The following is a 17,876-nucleotide window of genomic DNA, read 5'->3' as shown; positions in this document are numbered from 1 at the left end:
AAGATTCGTCAACACCTTCAACAGCTTAAAATTTCGGGACGAAATTTATTTAACGGGTAGGTACTGTAGTGACCCGAACTTTTCCATGTTTATATATATTAATTGAGATTGATATTTACATGATTAAATGTTTCCAACATGTTAAGCAATCAAACTTGTTAAGACTTGATTAATTGAAATATGTTTCATATAGACAATTGACCACCCAAGTTGATCGGTGATTCACGAACGTTAAAACTTGTAAAAACTATATGATGACATATATATGGATATATATATATATATAGTTAACATGATACTATGATAAGAAAACATATCATAAAGTATATTAACAATGAACTACATATGTAAAAACAAGACTACTAACTTAATGATTTTTAAACGAGACATATATGTAACGATTATCGTTGTAAAGACATTTAATGTATATATATCATATTAAGAGATATTCATACATGATAATATCATGATAATATAATAATTTAAAATCTCATTTGATATTATAAACATTGGGTTAACAACATTTAACAAGATCGTTAACCTAAAGGTTTCAAAACAACACTTACATGTAACGACTAACGATGACTTAACGACTCAGTTAAAATGTATATACATGTAGTGTTTTAATATGTATTTATACACTTTTGAAAGACTTCAATACACTTATCAAAATACTTCTACTTAACAAAAATGCTTACAATTACATCCTCGTTCAGTTTCATCAACAATTCTACTCGTATGCACCCGTATTCGTACTCGTACAATACATAGCTTTTAGATGTATGTACTATTGGTATATACACTCCAATGATCAGCTCTTAGCAGCCCATGTGAGTCACCTAACACATGTGGGAACCATCATTTGGCAACTAGCATGAAATATCTCATAAAATTACAAAAATATGAGTAATCATTCATGACTTATTTACATGAAAACAAAATTACATATCCTTTATATCTAATCCATACACCAACGACCAAAAACACCTACAAACACTTTCATTCTTCAATTTTCTTCATCTAATTGATCTCTCTCAAGTTCTATCTTCAAGTTCTAAGTGTTCTTCATAAATTCCAAAAGTTCTAGTTTCATAAAATCAAGAATACTTTCAAGTTTGCTAGCTCACTTCCAATCTTGTAAGGTGATCATCCAACCTCAAGAAATCTTTGTTTCTTACAGTAGGTTATCATTCTAATACAAGGTAATAATCATATTCAAACTTTGGTTCAATTTCTATAACTATAACAATCTTATTTCAAGTGATGATCTTACTTGAACTTGTTTTCGTGTCATGATTCTGCTTCAAGAACTTCGAGCCATCCAAGGATCCATTGAAGCTAGATCCATTTTTCTCTTTTCCAGTAGGTTTATCCAAGGAAATTAAGGTAGTAATGATGTTCATAACATCATTCGATTCATACATATAAAGCTATCTTATTCGAAGGTTTAAACTTGTAATCACTAGAACATAGTTTAGTTAATTCTAAACTTGTTCGCAAACAAAAGTTAATCCTTCTAACTTGACTTTTAAAATCAACTAAACACATGTTATATATCTATATGATATGCTAACTTAATGATTTAAAACCTGGAAACACGAAAAACACCGTAAAACCGGATTTACGCCGTCGTAGTAACACCGCGGGCTGTTTTGGGTTAGTTAATTAAAAACTATGATAAACTTTGATTTAAAAGTTGTTATTCTGAGAAAATGATTTTTATTATGAACATGAAACTATATCCAAAAATTATGGTTAAACTCAAAGTGGAAGTATGTTTTCTAAAATGGTCATCTAGACGTCGTTCTTTCGACTGAAATGACTACCTTTACAAAAACGACTTGTAACTTATTTTTCCGACTATAACCTATACTTTTTCTGTTTAGATTCATAAAATAGAGTTCAATATGAAACCATAGCAATTTGATTCACTCAAAACAGATTTAAAATGAAGAAGTTATGGGTAAAACAAGATTGGATAATTTTTCTCATTTTAGCTACGTGAAAATTGGTAACAAATCTATTCCAACCATAACTTAATCAACTTGTATTGTATATTATGTAATCTTGAGATACCATAGACACGTATACAATGTTTCGACCTATCATGTCGACACATCTATATATATTTCGGAACAACCATAGACACTCTATATGTGAATGTTGGAGTTAGCTATACAGGGTTGAGGTTGATTCCAAAATATATATAGTTTGAGTTGTGATCAATACTGAGATACGTATACACTGGGTCATGGATTGATTCAAGATAATATTTATCGATTTATTTCTGTACATCTAACTGTGGACAACTAGTTATAGGTTACTAACGAGGACAGCTGACTTAATAAACTTAAAACATCAAAATATATTAAAAGTGTTGTAAATATATTTTGAACATACTTTAATATATATGTATATATTGTTATAGGTTCGTGAATCAACAGTGGCCAAGTCTTACTTCCCTACGAAGTAAAAATCTGTGAAAGTGAGTTATAGTCCCACTTTTAAAATCTAATATTTTTGGGATGAGAATACATGCAGGTTTTATAAATGATTTACAAAATAGACACAAGTACGTGAAACTACATTCTATGGTTGAATTATCGAAATCGAATATGCCCCTTTTTATTAAGTCTGGTAATCTAAGAATTAGGGAACAGACACCCTAATTGACGCGAATCCTAAAGATAGATCTATTGGGCCTAACAAACCCCATCCAAAGTACCGGATGCTTTAGTACTTCGAAATTTATATCATATCCGAAGGGTGTCCCGGAATGATGGGGATATTCTTATATATGCATCTTGTTATTGTCGGTTACCAGGTGTTCACCATATGAATGATTTTTATCTCTATGTATGGGATGTGTATTGAAATATGAAATCTTGTGGTCTATTGTTACGATTTGATATATATAGGTTAAACCTATAACTCACCAACATTTTTGTTGACGTTTTAAGCATGTTTATTCTCAGGTGATTATTAAGAGCTTCCGCTGTCGCATACTTAAATAAGGACAAGATTTGGAGTCCATGCTTGTATGATATTGTGTAAAAACTGCATTCAAGAAACTTATTTTGTTGTAACATATTTGTATTGTAAACCATTATGTAATGGTCGTGTGTAAACAGGATATTTTAGATTATCATTATTTGATAATCTACGTAAAGCTTTTTAAACCTTTATTGATGAAATAAAGGTTATGGTTTGTTTAAAAATGAATGCAGTCTTTGAAAAACGTCTCATATAGAGGTCAAAACCTCGCAACGAAATCAATTAATATGGAACGTTTTTAATCAATAAGAACGGGACATTTCAGTGAATCTGAGGCCAACCCTACACTTGTTAAATGTCGTCATATGTATTTTTACTACAAAATACAGTATGGTGAGTTTCATTTGCCCCTTTTTACTCTTTACATATTTTTGGGCTGAGAATACATGCAAATGCTTTATTAACTGTTTTACAATATTTATATGCATGAGTTTCATTATTCCCTTTTTAAATGCTTTCGCAATATATATTTTTGGGACTGAGAATACATGCGCTGTTTTTATAATTGTTTTACGAAATAGACACAAGTAATTGAAACTACATTATATGGTTGAATGATCATAATCGAATATGCCCCTTTTTATTTTGTCTGGTAATCTAAGAATTAGGGAACAGACACCCTAATTAAAGCGAACTCTAAAGATATATCTATCGGGCCCAACAAGCCCCATCCAAAGTATCGGATGCTTTAGTACTTCGAAATTTATATCATGTCCGAAGGAGGATCCCGGAATGATGGGGATATTCTTATATGTATATTGTAAATGTCGGTTACCAGGTGTTCAACCCATATGAATGATATTTTGTCTCTATGCATGGGACGTATGTTTATGAGAAATGGAAATATGAAATCTTGTGGTCTATTAAAATTATGAAATGATTATTTATGTTAAACTAATGAACTCATCAACCTTTTGGTTGACACTTGAAAGCATGTTTATTCTCAGGTATGAAAGAAACATTCCGCTATGCATTTGCTCATTTTAAAGACAGTATTTGGAGTCGATCATCGCAATGGAACCAGTTGTTGGTGACTTCGTCCAGATGGATTAGGACGGGTCCTTTCAGTTGGTATCAGAGCGGTGGTCTTAGTGAACCAGGTCTTGCATTAGTATGTCTAACTGATAGTCGTTAGGATATATTAGTGAGTCTGGACTTCGACCGTGTCTGCATGTCAAAAGTTTTGCTTACCATTTTTGTCGGAAATCATCTGCTTATCATCCTTAGGATATTACCTGCTTATCATTCCTAGTCTAGACACATCTTACTGCAATGATTGCATGAATAGTGTATAGACAAAATTCGTATCTTAGCGTATCTGCTAATTCATATCTTAGCATATCTGTTACTGTAGACTTTGCCTGACAGCTTCCGTAGATTCCTCTATAACTTATGGGATTTTAGTATTATATATGCATATGTAAATTATGTATTGCAGGGTACTAATCTACATCCTATAATCTATTTCTTATCGAAAATCCTTCATCTGATCGTACAAGATGAATTCCTCAACCAGTTCGAGTCCCTCGGATTCCGACAACTATTCTGATAGTTATCCCGACAGTTATTCCAAATGGATAGTCATCTAAGCTCCGGAAACAACTTCACCAGAATGAAGCAACCAATCATCCATCCCCAATTCATCTGATGGATTTGTAGTCGACCTAATCAATGGAGACGAGGAGAAGGCGATCCTTTCCACCAACCAAATTCACCTTTTGACGAAGAACCTGAAACACTTACCGGTGAACCTATTAGAAACACCACTTTCACTCTCATTTCTCGAATATCTCGCCACGAACATATCATATCTCATATTCTAAACTTTATTCATTCACTTGTTCCTACCGACAATCATTCTGGAGTAATAAGCCAACTAGCTTCGCGCACGAGTTGTAGCCTTGAAAAGTATGGTGCAAAATGTACCAGATTCAGCAACATTACCGGCACCAACAATACCACCAACAACAATATCCGCATCCCACACCTCAATATCACAATCTGTTCCACGAACATCAACATCCTACGCACCATGGACACCAAGGAGTACCAACAGCAATTAACAATGAAGTATTGAACCATAACTTCATTAATATTCTGCGAAGAATATGTGGATCCTATTAGTTTTAGAGATTACTTATTCTAGCTCAAATCGAAATCAAATGAGCCTAATATTATATTGACTCATTAAATCCATGATTACATCTGAATAAAATATATATGTATATATATTTTCATAAAGATTGTGATTGAAAATTCTTTCGTACAAACTGTTAATGATGAAAATATTTTAATGGGTAGGTAATACCCGAGGAATACTTAAGTTTTCACATTAATAAGTTACACTGTATATTCTTCAATTCAGATTCAGCAGTCATTAACAACACTGCTCAAATTCACACATATACGTATCCGTTCACCAAAGAACAACTATTTTCATCCAAGTTCAATTTCATATTTGGATTTTGACCTATCAGAATCCAACAAGTGGCATAATGAAGAAAATATTTGACGGAATAAAATTTGTTAGAAACAAACAAATTAACTATGAGAAATTTTGTTAAGAATCCACGCTAACAAAATCCTAGCTAACTGTTCCTAGCTAACTGTGGATTAATCAACTGAGGACTACCAACAGTGGATAATTAAAATGAATTAAAATATTGATTATAACATATGAAACTAAACAATACTTCAAGTTTTCCACTTGATTTCATCTTAAACCTCATTTATATCTTGACGATTATAATCTGCGATTCAAACCTTTAATAATTCTTGAAAACACCTCAATCAAGAGGATGAACCAACTGCACTTCATCTACGAGAGAAAAGAATTATGCATATAGTATGCACCTGAAAACTCTCGGAACCTGAGTAAACGTTTAACACGTAGCAGTGCTAATTCCTTTAGTGTTATTATTACCCAAAATAAATTGGTAATTCCCTCCAAGGTAGCAAATTTTGTCACAGCTCCAGCAAGTCAACTTCGATTTTTCATTCAAAACAACCTTATTATAACCTTGATATATATGCCTGTTCATTTATTGTTATCGGGAGCACCTTTTATATTCCACCATATTACCATCAGCGTTTAATCATCTAAAAACAAAATTCTCCTGAAACCACCTCGGATTGATAAACGACGATTCAGATATGGCTGCATTAAATGGAGACAAAACAGTAAAATTGTAGATGGCCTAAATGGCCAAGAGTTTGATGATAAAGAATGGAGTGTTGGGAACGCTCGATAGAAAATTTAGTACTGAAAAATGGATTGAGCTAACCATGAAGGAGACCAAGATCAAATACAAGGATCAAACCCTATATTCAAAGAATCCAGGAAATTTTGTATTCGATGAAATCTTTAGAGAATAGTTTGCTTCGTACTCATGTCAAAATCTTGCGAAAAAAAAAAAAAAATTTCTTCCTCAATCTTTGAACTTAGAAATGCCAAAATATCATCATAAATATCTTCGATATTTCTGAGGATATTTTCTTAAATATTCTCGTCCGAAATTATATACCTCTTCGTGCTATCTGTACTCCATTATATTGAAACTCCTATAAAATCTAAGTATAAATTATGAATGAATTATGGAGAAGTGTTGGGAATTTAAGCATGGGTTAGTATAATATAATGACGCTTGGCCAACGTGATTATATTACAGTAAATCATGCTGAGTTTCTATTGGAACATGATGATTCACAGATCATAACGTCGTCATGTGTCATGTTACATAACTCTTTCATTCTACATAACCTCCGAACATATCAAGAAGAATATATTCTTGATAGTTCTATCTTCTGTAATTTTGATAAATTTGAAAATCAAATCGTGCTATCGCGTTCCTTCCTACTTAGAACATTATAATCATTCAAAACTCTATATCTACGAATTATGGACCATTATTCGCTTGACTTAAAGTCGGGAAGAGAAAACAAGAGCATGGGGCTCCGAAATATAAGGGAAAATATAAAGCCCGACGACAACACCGAAATTACAAACTGTGTATATCAATACGTATTGCAACGTAAAGACACGGGAGAATTAAAAACATTATAACCCCAAGGTAAACATAGAAGTAAACAGATTCCCCTGGTGATAAATGAAAGAGAAGAATGACAGAAGCGATAGACAAGAAAATACAAAGTATTAGAACTGGATTAAGCATTTTTAGAATCTTTTGGAAGTAGGAATAGAGGAAGAAGGTATAGGAATGGTGAAAATAATGGAACGTAAGAGTTTAATTTATAATAGAAATATTAGACATAGCAATCGAGGCAGATCATCGCATTTAATTGAAGCGATCTTAATTTCCTTATTCGTCGAAGAATCAAATCTTATAGATTTTGAAGATTTTCATTAAATCCATTGAATTCCAGAATTCAACCAAGGCAACGTCAAAAATTAAGACGCACCTTATTTTCTAAATTCAACCCTGACTCTGTCAAAAGCTAAGGTAAATCTTTATCCTTTCATTTCACTATTTTGTGATAATTTCACTCATACGTTTCAAATTATCGAATTGTTTTATCTATATTAATCAATAATGATAAAACTATATTATCAACTCATATTCGTCATGAAAACATTTTTATTGTTAGCCATGACCACAACACTAAAATTTCGGGACGAAATTTCTTTAACGGGTAGGTACTGTGATGACCCGGAAATTTCTGATCAAATTTAAACTTAATCTTTGAATGTTTCTGACACGATAAACAAAGTGTGTAAAGTTGAGTCTCAAAATTTTGGAACAATTTGGATGAATGCATTTGACCTTTGACTACTCCCGTCGATTCACGAACAAATTATTTGTAATTGAATAGGAAATTAAATATATATTTATATAAGTGTAAATGATAATTAAGAATAATACAATATGGATTAATCAATTGAAATTAAAAATGAAAATTAAATAAGTTGTTAGTAAAAAGAATCTATATATGATTTTTGGTACCTAATTAATATCATATGTATATTGATATATATATATATATATATATATATATATATATATATATATATTCATTATAGGTTAATTTTAATATTAATATTATTATAAAATATAATGAATAGATATGAAAAACAAGATATGTAACTTGTAATATCTTAATTGTTATATGTATTATCATTAGATATTGTTATTACCTTTATCAATAAAAAAAATTATTATTCTTATCATCAATAATATTATTATTGTCATTTTTATTATTATAATTATCATTATCTATTTTTAAATATTTGTATCATTATTATTAAAATTGTTGAAATTAGCATTTTTACATTATCAACATTAGTATCATTTCTAAATGTAATATTAGTATTATCCTAAGAATAATTGTACTAATAATATAATTATTATTAATTAGTATTTTATTATTACTAAAATATTTAAATTATTTATAAATGCAAATATAGATAAATAATTAGAGGATCAGTTACACATTAACATCAACTGTTGCAGATTGGTACGAATGGTTCTCCAAAAGGATTCATATCAACATCTGTAGTACAAATTAATTACCAACTATATTCGATTTCATATGTTCTTTTTATATATTTTTCTATCAATTTTTCTGGTCGACTATCAATATGTACTTAACCAACGAATTATCCAATATTATGAAAACAATCTTTCTTCTACAATCACCCTTACATTCTTCCTTTTTCCTTCCTTGATCAAACCCAAGGCACCATTGAACACCCTTCTTCTCTACATCCACGAACAACCACCATGATCATTATTTCCGTACCGCTATAGTTCGTTTAAACCGCCATTAAGACCCATCATCACAAACGATTAACCACTGCCGGTTAGTTCCTATTTAGAGAAGTTAAATTACCACATTCATCACGTCGCCACTTTACTACTCTAGTTCACTGTTACTTCTGTTTGATACAACCATTCGAAAACCAATACAAACACCATTCTTGTTTCTATTATCCAATCAGTCCTACCCTCACAAAAACAGCTTGCTCAGCTCATTTCTCATTGGTGTGCAAATACTTGATGCCACAGACCACAACATCCATTGAAGCTGCTATGTTTATGTTATATCCGAACACAACCCATCTAAATTGCTGCTATTAACCTTAAACCAACCAAGACCAATCTGCAAGCCTGCAAACCGGTACTTTCTTTTCCTATTCGAAAACAACAGCGTATAATACTGTTGTTAAACTATTCCTGTTTCCGTTTTACTACAAGGATAGTTAATAATGTTAATGTTAATGTTAATGAAGAAACAATAGAAGAAAGAAGTGGTACACTTATCTAAATGAGGTTTGCCAATTTGGTTATATAGAATCTATGTTTACAGCGTCTCAAATAAGTATGTGGAACAAGTGGGACTTGTTGGCAGACCAAATCATGAGATAATAGCTAAATAATTGGCAATTTGTATATTGAATGTGAAGATGGCACACTATCAAATACTAGTGGAACAAACAGCAAATTTGTGGCCAAAAATTACAATCATGAGCTAACCCATTGCCAAAACCTCACTCGATTATAAAAAAAAAAAAAGAGATCGATTTGAGTTAGTTGCTTTTACCAATTTGGCCAACTTTTATTCAAAAGGGAATACCCCACTTGACAACCTTTCAGTAGTGGGTTAGGAAAGAATGTTAACACAATAAAGGTGTTTACAATTACCATTATAATAAGGTGATAATATGGGTTTGAATACTAAAGGAGGAAAATCGAGTTCAAAGCCAACTGGCATGAGCATTGTCGTATTTTTTTTTAATAATAGACAAGCATGTTTTCAATTCTGGTTGTGTTTGGTTCTCCTTCACTACAAATCAAATGAGGTGAAACGCATATGAAATTAATGAAGAAAAACCATGATTGCTTATTATATTTCTTAGTGGCCGACAAGTGGGTAAGGTCAATATGAGATGAATATTATATCGCCTTTATAAATAATTACTTTATGACATGATGAATAAAAGATAAATAACCAAAATAAGACATGATGAGCTACGAATTTCAGTTTGCAATCGGGGCCAGATGTTTAGTTATTTCGTTGGATTGCTGGATGGTTGGGCCGTAACCCCGAATTCATTAAACTAAATTATTGGGCCGATGGTGCTGGGCCAGTTTATATGTATATTTAAAGGTTCATCAAATTAGTAATTATGGTGACAAAGATCGTTGTGATGGTAACTAAGATAGGAAGATACGAGTTTCGGTTATAATAACGATGATTATAATAAGAATCATAATTAAGTAATGATGAGGTTCGGTTAAGATAATGATAAGATTAGATAATGATGATCGAGATGATATTGATATAAATGAAACACGATTATACGTATGATATTAGTATCGATGATGATCCCTTGAGTTCATGATGGTAATACAAAGATGATGATGATTATGTAAAGGAGCATGATGGAAGAAGTGTTAGATGATGATTGATTCGTTAATGAAATGTGAAATAACGATAATAATAAATATAGTTAAGGATGTTATCGGGTTAGCGGGACTTCGCGGGTTCAAACCCGGACTTGGGCATTTTTTTAGGACTACTCATTTGAGGTTCGTGAATCTGAGGCCAACCCTACACTTGTTAAATGTCGTCATATGTATTTTTACTACAAAATACAGTATGGTGAGTTTCATTTGCCCCTTTTTACTATTTACATATTTTTGGGCTGAGAATACATGCAAATGCTTTATTAACTGTTTTACAATATTTATATGCGTGAGTTTCATTATTCCCTTTTTAAATGCTTTTGCAATATATATTTTTGGGACTGAGAATACATGCGCTGTTTTTATAATTGTTTTACGAAATAGACACAAGTAATTGAAACTACATTATATGGTTGAATGATCAAAATCGAATATGCCCCTTTTTATTTAGTCTGGTAATCTAAGAATTAGGGAACAGACACCCTAATTGACGCGAACTCTAAAGATAGATCTATCGGGCCCAACAAGCCCCATCCAAAGTACCGGATGCTTTGGTACTTCGAAATTTATATCATGTCCGAAGGAGGATCCCGGAATGATGGGGATATTCTTATATGTATATTGTGAATGTCGTTTACCAGGTGTTCAACCCATATGAATGATATTTTGTCTCTATGCATGGGACGTATGTTTATGAGAAATGGAAATATGAAATCTTGTGGTCTATTAAAATTATGAAATGATTATTTATGTTAAACTAATGAACTCACCAACCTTTTGGTTGACACTTGAAAGCATGTTTATTCTCAGGTATGAAAGAAACATTCCGCTGTGCATTTGCTCATTTTAAAGATAGTATTTGGAGTCGATCATCGCAATGGAACCAGTTGTTGGTGACTTCGTCCAGATGGATTAGGACGGGTCCTTTCAGCCAGCATGAGTAAAACTCATGCGATCGCATGAGCCAGAAAACATGGCCAAGTCCTATAAATACCACGAATTTGGATGAGTAAAATACACCTTCATCAATCATATATCTTACTCTCTCTCAATATATTTATATTTATAATTTTAATTTTAATTTTAATTTTAAGTTAATAATAATAAGTTTATAGTGGCGAATGTTTTAAGTTTGTAAGTCAAAATTCTGTCCGTGTAACACTACGCGATTAATACTCATTGTAAGTTATGTTCAACCTTTTTAAATTAATGTCTCGTAGCTAAGTTATTATTATGTTTATTTAAGCCGAAGTAATTGTGATGTTGGACTAAATATTAAGACTGGGTTATTGCATTTTGGACCATAATTGGGGTTTGGACAAAAGATCGACACTTGTGGAAATTGGACTATGGGCTATTAATGGGCTTTATATTTGTTTAACTGAATGATAGTTTATTAATTTAATATAGAGATTTACAATTTTAGGTAATTATAAATAACCACATACACTCGATCAGATACGATGGGCAGGATATTTATAAATACTAATAATCGTTCATTTAACCGGACACTGGGATGGATTAATAATCAATGGACTCATTAAAACAGGGGTGGATTACATACAAGGACACTTGATGTAATTGTTAATAAAGTATTAAAACCTTGGATTGCACACAGTCAATAACCAGGTGTAATCATTAACAATGTATTAAAACCTTATTACAGTTTAAGTCCCCAATTAGTTGGAATATTTGACTTCGGTTATAAGGATAATTTGACGAGGACACTCGCACTTTATATTTATGACAGATGGACTGTTATGGACAAAAACCAGATGGACATATCGAATAATCCAGGACAATGGACAATTAACCCATGGTAATAAATTAAAATTAACACGTCGAACATCATGATTACAGAAGTTTAAATAAGTATAATTCCTTTATTTTATATCTCATCGTACTTTTATTTATTGTCATTTTATTTATCGTATTTTAATTATCGTACTTTTAATTATCGCATTTTTATTTATCGTCATTTGCTTTACACTTTAAATTAAGTTATATTTATATTTATTATTTTACATTAGGTTTTAATTGTGACTTAAGACATAAAATCGACAAACCGGTCACTAAACGGTAAAAACCCCCTTTTATAATAATAATAATACTACTTATATATATTTATATACAAATATAGTTTAAAATATAATATAGCGTTAAATTTAGTTGTTTCCCTGTGGAACGAACCGGACTTACTAAAAACTACACTACTCTACGATTAGGTACACTGCCTATAAGTATTGTAGCAAGGTTTATGTATATCCATTATATAAATAAATAAATAACTTGTGTAAAATTGTATCGTATTTAATAGTATTTCGCAATAAAAATATAACTATTTCGTATACACCTCGCATAACATCAAGTATTTTTGGCGCCGTTGCTGGAGAATTTCAACAATGCCGAAAGCGAAACGCTATAAAAAAATTTATTAAGTTTTTAAGCCATTTTTGTAAAAATATATTTATATAAGTTTTAAATACTGAAAACAAAAATATAAAAACATAAAAAAATATATATTACTATATTTTTAAGTATTTAAAATAAAAAGTTTATATTTTCATTTTTAAAAGTTATAAAAACTAATAAGTAAATTTTTTTTAATTTATAAGTTTTATTTAAGTTACTTTATTTTTTTATTTTATTAAAAATCAGAAAAAAATAAGTAAAAGAGTAAACGGGCCGTACTGTAGCAGCCCAAGATCTGGCCTGGAACCCGACTCCATGCGATCGCATGGCCAAACAACTAATACCTCATGCGATCGCATGAGGTGAAAAGACAGGTCAGTTACCTAGTCTGATCGAATTAGGGTTAGGTTTAAATTATAATTATAATTAATTAAATATAGATTAGGGTTTTATATAATAATAATTAGTTTAAAGTTTTAATTAATTTTGTATTTTAAGTTTTAATTAGTTTTAATAATATAAAAATTAATACTTTTATAAAATAATAATATAAAAATAATATTTTTTATAAAAATAAGTAATTTTATCACTTTTTATATCTTTTTATAAATTGTATATTTTAAACGTTTATTTCGTAATTTGTATTTTTATCGTTCGTAATTAGTTTTAAGACTAGTATTTTTCCGTAGTTTATTTTTATATCTAGATTTCTAAGATTTACCGTAAAATCCCTTAAGTACTTTTTCTTTAGACTAAGATTTAGGTGCTTTAAAATTTTACGACGTCGTTTATCGCTTTAATATTTTATAAATTTTAGTGCCTTTTAAGTTATTGCCATTTTGGATATAGAATTCCTTTTAAGCTTTAATACATTTAGACGTAAGTTTTAATTCTTAGTTTTTAGACTTTTAAGTTTCGACGCCTTACTTTCTTATTATTATTTTTCGACCTTTTATTTTTCGACGTTTTTCGACGCACTCTTTTTCTTTCTTATTTCTACGCTTTAGTTTTTAGGACATAAATTTTATCTTCTTTAAATTTCGACGAAAAAATTATTTTAAGCGGTTAAATTGATAGACATCCAAAATTTTCAGGTTCGTAGTAATAGTTGGATTTGTTAGTGGCGAGTTGTGGGCTTCCGATTTAAAGGGTCCTGGCTACCTGCTGCATCTATTGGCTATTGGAAACGTGGGCAAAATCAGAAAAGTCTATTAATTTGATAACTTATATAATTTTTATCTTTTATAACTAATAGGATATTCAGTGAATGCACCGAGCAAAACGTTCACCACCTTTCATACGTTCACCACCTGTAACTCGATCAAGACATCTAGCTAACATTGTCGCCGTTGATTTTTCTTTAGAATCGTCATCTAGTCGACCAAGTACTCCAATTCAAATTTCCGATAATCCATTTTTAGAACCCGACCTCACAATTGAGAATCCGGAGGATGTTCAGGGACAATTTAGAGATCCTGAACCACTAATCATTCCTCCTAAACCACAAATTACTCATCCAGAGATTGTCGAGGAAGAAACCATTAAATCAGAATCCTCTAGTGATTCAGATTCAACAAACTCAATCATGGAAAATCCGAAACCTCTAAGTATGGAAGATCGAATGGGGGCTAAACGCACTGGCCAAGGTCATGCCATTACTCAACCAAACATTAATGCACCAGATTATGAAATCAAAGGACAAATTCTACACATGGTAACTAATCAATGCCAATTTAGTGGTGCACCAAAGGAAGATCCAAATGAAAATTTTCGTACCTTTAATAGAATCTGTACTCTATTCAAAATCAGAGAATGAAAGGATCCGAAACTAATCATCCGGACGTTGTCCATATTGATTACAAACGAATTACAATAGTTGATAACATTGCGAGGTACTTGCCCTCTATATGATACATCTTACAAACGTTGCATTTATTCTTAAAAGGCAATCTATAGTTACATCCATAATTGACATATTCGCCTGACATTTCATAATATTCAAATGACCTAAACCGCCATTTACTTAATAATAGTCTCTATGAACTTCAATGACTCGAATGCAACGCCTTATGATATAAGTCCTTAATGGCCTCAAGTAGTATCCTTAGTACGAGATAATGCACAGCGGAAGACTTAATTCATACCTGAGAATAACATGCTTTAAAATGTCAACATAAAGTTGGTGAGATATAGGTTTAATGTCGACGGCGATATAAATATAGACCACAAGATTTCATATATAAATATTTTAATAAAAATATTCTAAGTGGTTGAGCACTTGGTAACCATACTTAACAATTAATCACGTCGCATATTCCCTTTAATATGAAATCTTACTACACTGTACCAAGTGTAGTCACGAAACGAAGTACTGTGCAACCGTTGAATACTGGTCGTCCAGTCCGGTTGGGGTTGTCAGGCCCGATAGATCTATCAACAGGATTCGCGTTTACAATACCGCTGTAAATATTAGTTACCAAGCTACAGGGAAGTATGCCAGTGGTACAACTCAACGTAGAATATATTTTTCAGTTACTTGTGTCCATAACGTAAAACATAAAATACATGTATTCTCATCCCGAAATATTTAGAGTTTAAAAGTGGGACTATATACTCACTTTCGTCTTGAAGATATATATAATTTGACTTGGTCTCCGGTTGATATCACGAACCTATCCATATATAATATATCAATACCTTTTATTTTTAAACAAACGTCACATATATATACCTGTTATACTTTTAATACTTTGAATAATTTCTTAGTCCGTAGTTAGCAGCTCGTTGTTAGTAATTCAATTTTAATGGTTCATTTTTAGATGTTTAATATACCCGCAATGAAATAAATAAAACCCCCAACGAAATAAATAAAACCCCATCGTATATGTATTGGTCGAGATTAATCTTGACCCACGGTACCGGTGTTGTCAAATGACGTGTTGCGTACATAAAGTACCGATGTTGTCAAATGACGTGTTGCGTACAAACATGGGATCTTATGATTAATCTTCTCGTGTTGTTTACGGGTGATCCTGAACCATATAAAATTGAATTATAAGTACATATATATAAAATATCATGTTATCTTAGAAATATGTGATTTATTTAATTTTTCCCAATTAATCCCGAAGTTAAACAAGTCTAGGATAACCAATTTTGTTTCAGTCATAGTTTCTTCGTTACAAATCCGTTTTCGTTGATTCAACTTGCCATCTCCTTGGATCGAGTCCCTCTTTAAGACTATGAACTGAAAATACCTTGGTTTGTATTCAAAATCACACGGCATAGGTGAAACTTTAGTGAAACTTATGAAGTTAAACATTTTTGTTACAAAAAAATAACACTTAATGACCATTTTTCTAAAAATACTTATACTTTGAATTAAATCATGAAATTTTTATGTGTTATCATATTCATAGTAAAAATTATTTTTCCAGAAAATAAACCTCCAATTCAAAGTTTAAAATGGTTTTTAATTATCCAACCCAAAACAGTCCCCGGTTGCACTCCGACGTCGTAAAAACAGTTTTTAAGATATTCTTTGAAAAACCAAGTTATACCTTGTTAAGTTAGCATATATTTAAGTTATATTACAGGTCTTGAAGTATTTTAAAAGTTAAGTTAGAAGGATCTATTTAGTTTGCAAACAAGTTTGAAAACTTTCAAACTATGTTCTTGTTGTTAAAATTGTATACCACAAAATATGATAGCTATATATATATATATATGAATCGAATAAGGTTATGAACATAGATACTACCTCAAGTTCCTTGGACAAGGTTGCTGTAAAAGAGGAGTAAAAAGCTAGAACCAAAAGGGTGATGGAATTGGATGAAAGATTGGAAGTAAGTTTGTGTTCTTGGAAGGATTTCTTGAAGTGTTTTTGTATGGTTTTCTTATGGTGTTTAAGTAAGGTTTTTGAAGCTAAATGATGGGGAAAATGCTTGGAGATGATCAAGTTTGAAGTTAAGAGTATTTTGAGAGAGAAATGGAAGTGTAAGTATGAGAAAATGGGGTGAAGAAATGGTGTGCATGCATAAAAACGTTTTTAGGTTATAAAGGAAAAAAAAAATACCTAACTTTGTTTTCTTGCTAAATAATTCATGCTACTTGACAAATGGTTGGTTCCACATGTTTCTTAATCATTTAAGGCTGCTAAGGAGCAGATTTTTATTGGTATATACCAATAGTAAATACATCTAGAAGCTGCGTATGATACGGGTACATATACCCTAGGTATACGTATAGAAATCTTTGAGAAAACGGAACGAGGATTCAAATATAGCTATCTTTTGTAAATATACTTATATTGTTTTATGTATTTAAGTCTTTAAAAGTGATTAAATACATTACTTATACGATATATGTATAAACATTATAGGTCATAAGTATTTAAGTCAAATAACGTTACGTATGGTTATCGTTTTGAAAACTTAAGTTAGTAGTTTCAAAATATACTTATAACTTATTGTTATTAATACAAAATGAGATATTAAAACATTCTTAGATCATGTTAAATATGTATATATACATATATATACACAAACGTATAATTATCATATATTGTATAGTTCGTGATATCATCGGTCAAACTAGACGGTCAAACGTTGTGTAAAACTCTTTTCGAAAACATAAGTCTCAACAATTTGGATTGCTTATCATGTTGGTAAGGTTTAATTTATGTAAATATTAATCTTATGAGTATAGAACGATCGAAAAAGTGCGGGTCAACTTTAGGGTTTTTGCTTATCGTGTCGGAACCATATAGAGATTAGAGTTTAAATTTGGTCGAAAATTTCCGGGTCGTTACAGTACCCACCCGTTAAAGAAATTTCGTCCTCGAAATTTGGTAGAGGTTGTCATAAATAACAATAGGAATGTTTTCATGACGAATATGAGGTAATAATTAAATTTTATCATTATTGAAAGATTTAGATAAAACGATTCGGTTATGTGAGACGCACGAGCGAAGCTATCACAAAAGAG

Source organism: Rutidosis leptorrhynchoides, chromosome 9 (genome assembly GCF_046630445.1).
Source record: "Rutidosis leptorrhynchoides isolate AG116_Rl617_1_P2 chromosome 9, CSIRO_AGI_Rlap_v1, whole genome shotgun sequence".
Lineage (NCBI taxonomy): Eukaryota > Viridiplantae > Streptophyta > Magnoliopsida > Asterales > Asteraceae > Rutidosis > Rutidosis leptorrhynchoides.
Note: the sequence above shows the minus strand (reverse complement) of the source record.